Genomic DNA, 9,319 nt, shown 5'->3' on the forward strand with positions numbered 1-9,319 from the left:
AACTGCTGTATGAAAAGTGAATTTACTCTGTAAATCTTCACCCAAATCCTAATAAATAAATAAATAAAATTTAAAAAAAAAAAGTATAAAGCTTCCCCTTTTTTGGAACCAAAATAATGCAAGATTACTCATTCCTTTAAGAAGCACTGGTGGTACAGTGGTTAAGCGCTTGGCTGCTAATCAAAAGGTCATGTGGTAATCTGCTTCTGTAAAAATTTACAGCTTTAGAAACCCTATAGGGCAGTTCTATCCTGCCATATAGTCTCACTATGAGTTGGAATATACTCAAGAGCAAAGGATTTGGTTTTGGAATTGATTTGGTGGCTTGATTGCTAACAAAAAATGTCAGCAGTTCAAACTCATCAGCTGGCTCCACAGGAGAAAGATGGAGCAATCTGTGTCCCTAAAGACTTACAGGCTTGGAAACCTGATGGGGGCAGTTCTACCATGTCCTATAGGGTAGTTATTAGTTGGAATCAATTGTACAGCACAACAGGTTTGGTTTTGGTTTTGATCTGGTGGCAAAGTGGATAAACACTTGACTGCCAACCAAAAGGTCAGCAGCTTGAAGTCATCAGTGGCTCCATGTTAGAAAAGACCTGGCAACGTGCTCATGTAAAAATTATAGTCTAGAAAACTCTACGTGGTAATTCTGTCTTATGGAATCACTCTGAGTTAAAATACACTCTACAGCACCTAACAACAACAACCATTCCTCAGGAAATTTAGATCCTATTTTTAAGTCCAAGAACTGTCCTGGAAAACAATCCTAACTATCTGGAGATTAGCATTTGTATAACAATCTTAATTCACAAGTCCTCCAAATTATGGTTCTGTACTATAAAATTCACAAGCCCTGAATATTGCTAACAGGGCTTTTGTTATAAATAACAGCAAATCTAGATGATTGAATACTATGCCTCTATTAATAAATCACGTGAAGAGTATTTTACTGGCATGGAAATATGTATGTTATATGTCATTAGCAGCACAATACCATTTAGGAGGGAAAACATGTATCTGCCCAGAAAATATGTTAAAAGAATATACACTAATATTTGGTTGTGGTTGTTTCTGTTGATAAGTGCAGTCGAGGCAATTCCCGATAAGTTGATGGGCCTTTGTGTGCAGAGGTAATGCCTCAGAAACCCAAGAAGGGGTCGCTGTGAGTCAGATTTGACTCGATGGCATTGAGTTTGGTTTGGTTTGGTTTGGTTTGGTTTGAGAGGCAGTGCCTTCATCCTCTGCCAGCACACCACTGTGTCTCTACGTTTGTCCTACTTGAGCCATTTATTGCACACACAAGGCCCCCTGATAGCAGGCAGCACCTGGGCTGTGGGAAGTGACAAGAGAGAGAAGAGAATTCACTGCTTTTTCTTCTAGGAGGAAAGCAAGCAGCAGAAATTATGTTTCAGATTCTTCATGTGAAAGATACCCACCAAGTGTGATATAAGGAAAAGGTCAGTGTATCTTAATCAAACTCTCTCTTGCAACATAAGTCATGGTGACAGACTAGGGATCATCTTTACCCAGTTCAGTAACACAGAACAAGTCAAGAGTCCAGAGGAACCTTCCAGATCAGTGTCTGACATGATATTCACAAACGAGGCAAAGGAAGCCCAGAGAACTTGGTAATGACAGAACTTGGATCAGAACCTATTCTCTGGCTGGAATTCCCAAGTCTAGAGCTTTTCCCACTATCCCTGCTAGGCCGGACCTTGCTCAGGCCCTGATTGTCCTAGAGGACAAGTGCCTGAAATATCAGGGAGGCAGAGGCTGATACAGAAGAGAAAACAGAAACCCTTAATGCTCGGTTCACCTAACAAATCATTTTTTCAAATTCTCCTTGGAATTGAAATTTTAGGATGCAGATCCTGGATCTGATAACTAAGAGGTTTTTGTGCAAAGAAAAATCAAGGAGTTCTCTGCTTCTGGAAACTTCTGAGATGATCAGCTCATTTTTATTTGGAAGCATACTCAGATGTTTATGCACTTTACCAAAAAAAACAAAACAAAAAACCCACTGCCATCAAGTCAATTCTGACTCACAGTGACCCCCACTGGGTTTCTGAGGTGGTAAATCTTAACCAAAGTAGACTGCTCAGTCTTCATGGAGTGGCTGGTAGGTATGAACCACCAACTTTCTGGTTAGCAGTCAAATGCGTTAGGCACTTTAAGGAACGACATTTTCATTAGCCTTCCTAAACAGTACCTAGGAAAAAAACATGTAATAATGTGCTGGTTTGCATTTTTCTCCGATCCTAACCCAGATAAGGAGCTCTGGTGGTGCAGTGGTTAAGGCACTTGGCTACTCACCAGAAGGTTGGTGGTTTGAATCCACCAGCTGCTCTGCAGAAGAAAGATGAGGCAGGATGCTTCTGTAAAGATTTAGAGCCTTGGGAACACAGTGGGGGTCACTATGCGTTGAACTGGTTCCATGGCAGTGTGTTTGGTTTTGGTTTGTGGAACCCAGATTTACATTCTATAATGTAGCAAGCTAAGTAATAAAACGCTATGCCAGGTCCAAGTCAATAGCTACCTTTGTGTAGGACCAGTTTGAAGGAACTCAGTCCTGTGAGTACCCTTAATGTGAAGGCAAGCCAAGGACATAACCCAGGCTTATCTATCACTGACTGGAATATGCAAAAAGGCCAAGTATAAAGGTACATGTTCCTGTTGAGATTTAAACAAAAGCAGTCAGGTGCTTCCTTAGATTAGAGTTTGAGAGCAATCTCAGATCTTGAAAAGAAACATGGCATTTACCTTATGTGCTATGGCAAGGGAACGCCAACTTTTTGGGGAACAGAAAATGGGAAAAGACACCATTCTCACAACCCAATCAAAATAAACCTGCTGTATCACTCACACTTAACACCAAGGTCAAGCGTGACAACATAGCTGCTTTAGCCATGAAGAAAAGAATCCTGCGCTGCAGAGAGTCAGGAAAAATGATGCCCGGAACGTGGACAATGAGCTGGAACACATTTCAAAGAGTGTGTGCTGGTTTCAGTTCAGCTCAGTAATGCTTCTGGACGACAAGAATTGAAAGAAAGAAATTCAAGGAAAGTGAGATTAAAATTAAACTGATTCTCAATGAAAGAAACATCACTGCTAAGGAATCCTAACAAAATCCATTTTGTTATAATTAGTTTTAACAGTATTGCTTTTCTTGTTGTTGGGTGCTATGCCCCTTAGGGTTTTCTTGGCTGTAATCTTTAGGGAAGGAGATCAGCAAGTGTTTTTCCCACAGAGTCTGTGGATAGGTTTGAACCATCAACCTTTAAGTTAGGGCTTAACTACTGCACCACCAGAGTTCCTTTCTAACAGTATACCACCTATTTAAAAAAATAATGATTTAAATGGTAGTTGTTCCCATAATTCTCCATCAGTCTACACCCACCCATCTAAATTCCATCTTTGATGTTTTACTCTATTCATTCCACCTCAAGACCTGCCTTCCAAAAGATCACAGAAATTTGCACTTGTCCTACTTGCCCCCATCAAACCTTTTTAGTATTTAATCTGCTGGTTTATCCAGAAGAAGTACAAATTGATAAAATTTAAATAGTTATTCTGGTGGGTGTCTTTTCCATTTTAATAGTGAATGGTACCTCACTTAAAAGCATTCCCATCTCTGAGAAAAGATCCCTCGGATATTAGGTAGTCAGTGATGTCATGTAGAAACTATCAACTCTGCTGCAAGGAGCCAGCCACTGAGAGAGACCCAGAGAAGTGAGATATGGGTTTTTATCCCCCACGAACTTATAATTTATAGTTAGGAAAACAAGATTAAAAACATTACACCATTAGAGGACAGTACTATCTAGCATGCAATTAAGAACTAAATTATGTGGTAAGTATCTGACCAAATCCTGTGAAATACAGAAGGGCAGTATGCTTAAAATAAAACAATTTAAACAAAGCTTTGGAATACAGACATACACACACAAAAAAAACACAATTTAACTCTGTTTAAATGCTTTGAGTCTCTACATACTATGTGTCACCAACTCTGTGTCATTATCATTACTATTATCTAAATGAACTGAATTCATGGTCATAAGAATGTATTCTTGATTTCAAAGAGCTGTAATCCATTAATGGTGAGATAAAACATGTATTTAGCCAACTTCAAAATGTATTATGTGGTATTTCGATCACCTTCATAATTACACTGTGATTGGATAAATTAACAACGTATTAGCTACCATAAGTATAAATACTGGTAGGTTGTCAGTGCCAGTCCAAACTGCCATGATTTTCATTAATTCAATCAGCAATTAGTTATTGAGCATCTTCTATGTGCCAAGTATTATTGTGGTTCAGATACTGAAGATACAGAACTGAACACAGGTCAACTCTTTGCCCTAACAAAGCATCCTTCCAAGCTGAAGGTGGAGAAGACAATTACAAAATCCATCAAAGACACTCTATAAACTCTATAACCCACATTCAGTTAGTTAACTGTCCTTGAGTTCTGGGAATCACTATTTCCCCAAAGAAAAGGTCAAATGATACAGCAGAAACAAAACATTATATACTATAAAAAATCTAGATTGAATTCATCTCTGCCAGCTCTCTGAGCAAAATGTGATACTATTCTGGGTCTCAGTTTCTTCTCTGTAAAGTGGGCCAACAAAAAAACAAACTTAGAGGACTGCTGTGAAGATTTAAAATGATAAATACAAAGCAGTAAGTAGGATGTCTGCCACAGAATAGGTGCTCCATAAATGATGTCTATCAAAATGGATATTAAAAAATATCATGCCACACAATGTACCAAATGTGAGTGATCAACATGGTGGCATTGAGAAAGAGGAAGACAGAGAGAGGTACATGGGAGGTGCAGACAACAATGATGAACTCTTTTGTACATACAGTACTGCATTGTCAGTGAAGGCAAACATGGGTATACGGGTAGACAGGCTGAACAATTAGGTATGTCTATGAAGCGAGGAGTATACCCAAGACCACATATAGGGTTGGCAGACAATGGCCCTATAAATGTATTTGTATGATCTGTAAGAATTCCCAAGTGTATAGTAGAGCTGAGAAGTGACAAGGTTGTAGTCACTTCTTGGCCACAACCAGCTACCCAGAGGAAGTGAGTAGTTGAACCTGTGGGCTCGGGACCATAGTCACAGGGGACATCAAGCTCAATTGGCATAACATTGTTCTACTTCCTACTTTGGTGAGTAGTGACTGGGATCTTAAAAGCTTGCAAGCAGCCATCTAGATGCAATGATGGGTCTCTTCTCGTCCAGAGCGAAGAAGAATGAAGAGAAACAAAGATGCATGGAAACAATTAGTCCTCGTGACTGGTACACCATGCAATCCTCAGCCTATATGACTATGAGATCAGAAGAACTAGATGGTGCCCAGCTACCACTGTCAACCACTTGGAGAGGGATCTATGTAGGAGATGCTGGATAGAGAGGGAGAAAAATGTAGAACAAAACTCAAAATCATTTGGGGAAAAAAAGGAGGAACTAAGGTTGCTGGTCCTGTCTGTACCACCGTCTCACTCAATGAAAACCTGTGCCTCACAATGTCAACAGGGCAGTCATTAAGAAATGATTAGTGAATATAAGAACATTAATAATGTAAGAAAGATTCCACTTACTAAGTAACAGGAACACAAGAAACCTAACACTGAATCTAACAAAAGACACATAAGATTACAAGAGAAAAATACAAAATGTTATGAGTTAAAATAAATGTATTTATGCATATGCTTTTTACACACACACATATAAACACATTTTAAAAATGTGCTGTCAAGTCAATTCCGACTCATGGCGACACCATGTGTGTCAGAGTAGAACAGTGCTCCATGAGGTTTTAGTGGTGACTTTTCAGAAACAGAACACCAGCCCTTTATTCGTGTGCCTCTGGACAGCCTCAAACTTCCATCCTTTCAGTCAGCAGCTGTGGGCATAAACTGTCTATATACCTAAAATTATGCACATACATATACTCCCTTATTCAGTGTATCACCTGCCCTGTTTCAAGCCCTGTCCTGAATGCTGGAATGTGAACACACCAGTGACTATAACAGGCAAGGTCCTTGGCCTGACAGAACTATCAATCAAAATGTTTGAAAGCTTAAAGATTACCACTCTGTATGGTCACAGTCCATAATACAAATGCATTTCTTTCATTTTAAAACTAAAACTACTGGTTGTAGTTTTTCCAGGATCTCTGCTTCATCTTGACATTATTCCACCTTTGAGCATTTCACTGATTGATCATATCCACTAGAGGTTGGGAAGAGGGGCATAAAAAGGGTGATAAAACATTAAAACGGTGGTAGGGTGGGGGGAGGGGAGTAGGAGGAGAAACAGTAAGACCTGTAAGATCAATGTTAGTACCTGCTCACATCTACATTCAATCTAATGCAGGCACACGTATAAGTTGATAAATTCAAAAACAGTTTATTATCTGTGAATCTTACAGTCCCAGTTATTTCTCTATTTTCCATTTGCTGACTTAGATACTTTGTCATTTCTTCTCTGCAAAACTGACCAGCTCTTCCTATTTGACCTTGCTTCCCACTCTCTTCACCTTACACTTTGTGCTCCAGCAACACTAAGCCACCACACAATTTTCGTCCAGTTTTTCATGGGTTTGATGTAGGCCATCCCTTTGCCAAGAGAATCCTCTGTAGGCCAGCCCACCTGCTCTCTCCTCAAGCCTTACACTGAGGGCTATGGTCCTGGAAGACCTCTCTGGCTCACCCAGGCATGCTTAAGTGCCCTTCTCCTCCCTCCCACCAAGCTCAAGACACCAATCGGTGTTTTATCAACTTTCTTCCACCCATAACTGCTGATTTAAATGTGTGTCCCTCCCAAATGTACGGAATGCATAAAGGAAAGAGTTCATGAATGAATCCAAATGTCCATTTAATGTCTTCTACATGCTACCAAGCAAGGACTCTCTCTAAAATATGTTTGTTATTACAGGTGTCTGACTTGACTTCTTCGGAAGGAAGATGGGGCAATCTACTTCCATAGTGATACTGCCTCGGAAACCCAAGGAGGGGTCGCTATGAGTCGGGTCCGGCTCGATGGCAAGCAACACCACACACCACACACACATGCTACCAAAGCATCAAATCAGACACCTGTAATAACAAACATATTTTAGAGAGAGTCCTTGCTGGGAAGGAGCTTCCATCTATTGGCAAAAAGAACGTATTTCTACAAATAATCCTTAAAGCAGAATGCAGTCAGGATCTTGAGGGTAGCACTGACGGGGAAGTACTCCTGGTTTTACGGGTAGGGGTGACTTCATAGAGCAGCTAAGCATTCAGTGGATCTGAGAGGAGGAGAATTTTCTTTTGGAGAAAATTGTTCAGAGACGAGGGTCATTTCAGCCAGAAGGTAGAGAATGGGCCACGATGTCCAGTGGTAAGAAAGAAAAAAGTTAAAGACAGCCAGTTGATATACATGACAAGTCCCAGAAATGAAGCAGAAGAAAAGGAGAGCCAGAAATGTGGATTTCAGGCCAGCTATGGAAAGCCTTGAGAGACAATAGTAGCAGTTCATTTTTCCAGTGGACAAAAAGGGTATAAACCACTGATGATTTTTTTCAGTAACTCAAATGTGACTGCTGCTGTTTACATTTAGAAAGGTATCCGTTACATTTTTTTTTAATGAAGTGAGAAGTTTAAATTCAGAAAAACAGAAAAGATGTGCATCAGCTTGGTTAGTGTGACAATGCTTGGTTTGCCATGGTGTCAGATTATTAAGCATGTATTGCACAGTTTAAGGTACAGGATAAAAAAACATGGAATTGAATTCTGGTCTCTGCTCTGCTTGGCTAGTTAAGCAAATCAAGCTATTTCTCTACGTCTCAATTCCTTGACTATATAAAATAAGGATGATGATAATGATGGCTGCCTCATTAGGTTCTGTGATGAACAATGAAATAATGTATGTTAAGGCCAGTAGGATTCTGGACTACCACACAAAGGTAGACTATGGCTATTTTCCACTGAAATGATTACCACCTGGAGACAGAGATGACATTAACTCTATCACGTGTACAAAGCCCACTGTTTAACAATAATTAACAAACAAGCCAAATAACAAAAATAATAAAAAAGAATGATCACAAGAAATATTTTTTCTCAACAAAGAAGGAAGGAAAAGGAGAAGAAAATGAAAAACTGGCAAGAACCAATCATTAACTTAAAATGTAGATTAACTAGAAGAAAAAGGATCTCCTAGCAACCAGCCTCTCCTGAGATGCATGAATTAGTGCTATCACAGAAACAGGGAAAACACTGTTTAGATTATTGATATTTTTAATATCAGACAAATAACTAGGTCTTTTAATTATGGGGCAATACTGATAAAATCTGCTGTCACAGGCAACTAAAAAGTGTCCTAAATGACATCCTGAAAGCCAGTAAAGAGACACTTTAATTCCCTATGAGGTTAAAGCACTTGCCTGCTTGCTGAAAGGTTGGCAGTTCAAATCCACCAACTGTTTCGTGGAGAGAAAGATGTAGCAGTCTGCTTCTGTAAAGATTTATAGCCTTGGAAACCTTATGGAGCAATTCTGCCTGTCTCATAGCGTTCCTATGTGGGGTAGTTATGTTTGTGTGTCAACTTAGCTAACCCTGGTTTAGTGGCTGGGCAGCTGAATGTAGTTATTCCCTATGGTGAGACTGGTAATTAACTCCATGGTGGAATCTACTGGAGCAGCTGAGTAGATGCTTTGGGTATGTGGTCTGCTTCCCATATATAAGAAACAACTTTGGGAATGGTCTCTAGCTTATGGCACACTTGAACCGTGCATGTAGCCATGTCATTGTTCAGCAGCCTGCCATGTTCTGCCAACCTTGGGACTTTCAATGGACTTGAATGAATGGCCTGGCAACATTGGGACTGTGCCATTTTATCTGTCAACCTTGGGCTTGTCAGTCTCAGCAACCTGCAGCTGTGTAAGTGAAGAAAGGCCTCTAGCTCTGGTGACCTGGGAACAGGAGGCAGAGCTGAAGCCAAGGTTGAGGGGCTTTCACCCAGCCCCTAGATTCTGGCACTTTGAACTCAGACTTGAAGCCTCTAAACTGTGAGAGAATAAACTCGTGTTTGTTCAAGCTATCCTATTCATGGTATATTCTTGTCAGAGTGGCACTAGGTAACCAGAACAGAATACGGTACTGAGAGTCGGATGCCACTCTGACAGATACCTAAAATGTGGAAACAGGAATGGAGTGCATTCTTTTTTTTTTTTTTAATTAGGATTTGGGTGAAGATTTACAGAGTAAATTCACTTTTCATACAGCAGTTCACATATACTTTGTCTCATG

General features: G+C 40.0%; 1 protein-coding gene across 1 annotated transcript in view; it reads right to left on the reverse strand.

Moving 5' to 3' along the window:
* CCNY (cyclin Y) overlaps positions 1-9,319 on the reverse strand; it is a 318,292-nt gene that overhangs the window by 116,015 nt on the left and 192,958 nt on the right. The window lies entirely within an intron of this gene.

The sequence above is a fragment of the Orycteropus afer genome, unplaced genomic scaffold (assembly GCF_000298275.1).
Source record: "Orycteropus afer afer isolate SDZICR_OR568_19922 unplaced genomic scaffold, OryAfe1.0 scaffold00090, whole genome shotgun sequence".
Classification (NCBI taxonomy): Eukaryota; Metazoa; Chordata; class Mammalia; order Tubulidentata; family Orycteropodidae; genus Orycteropus; species Orycteropus afer.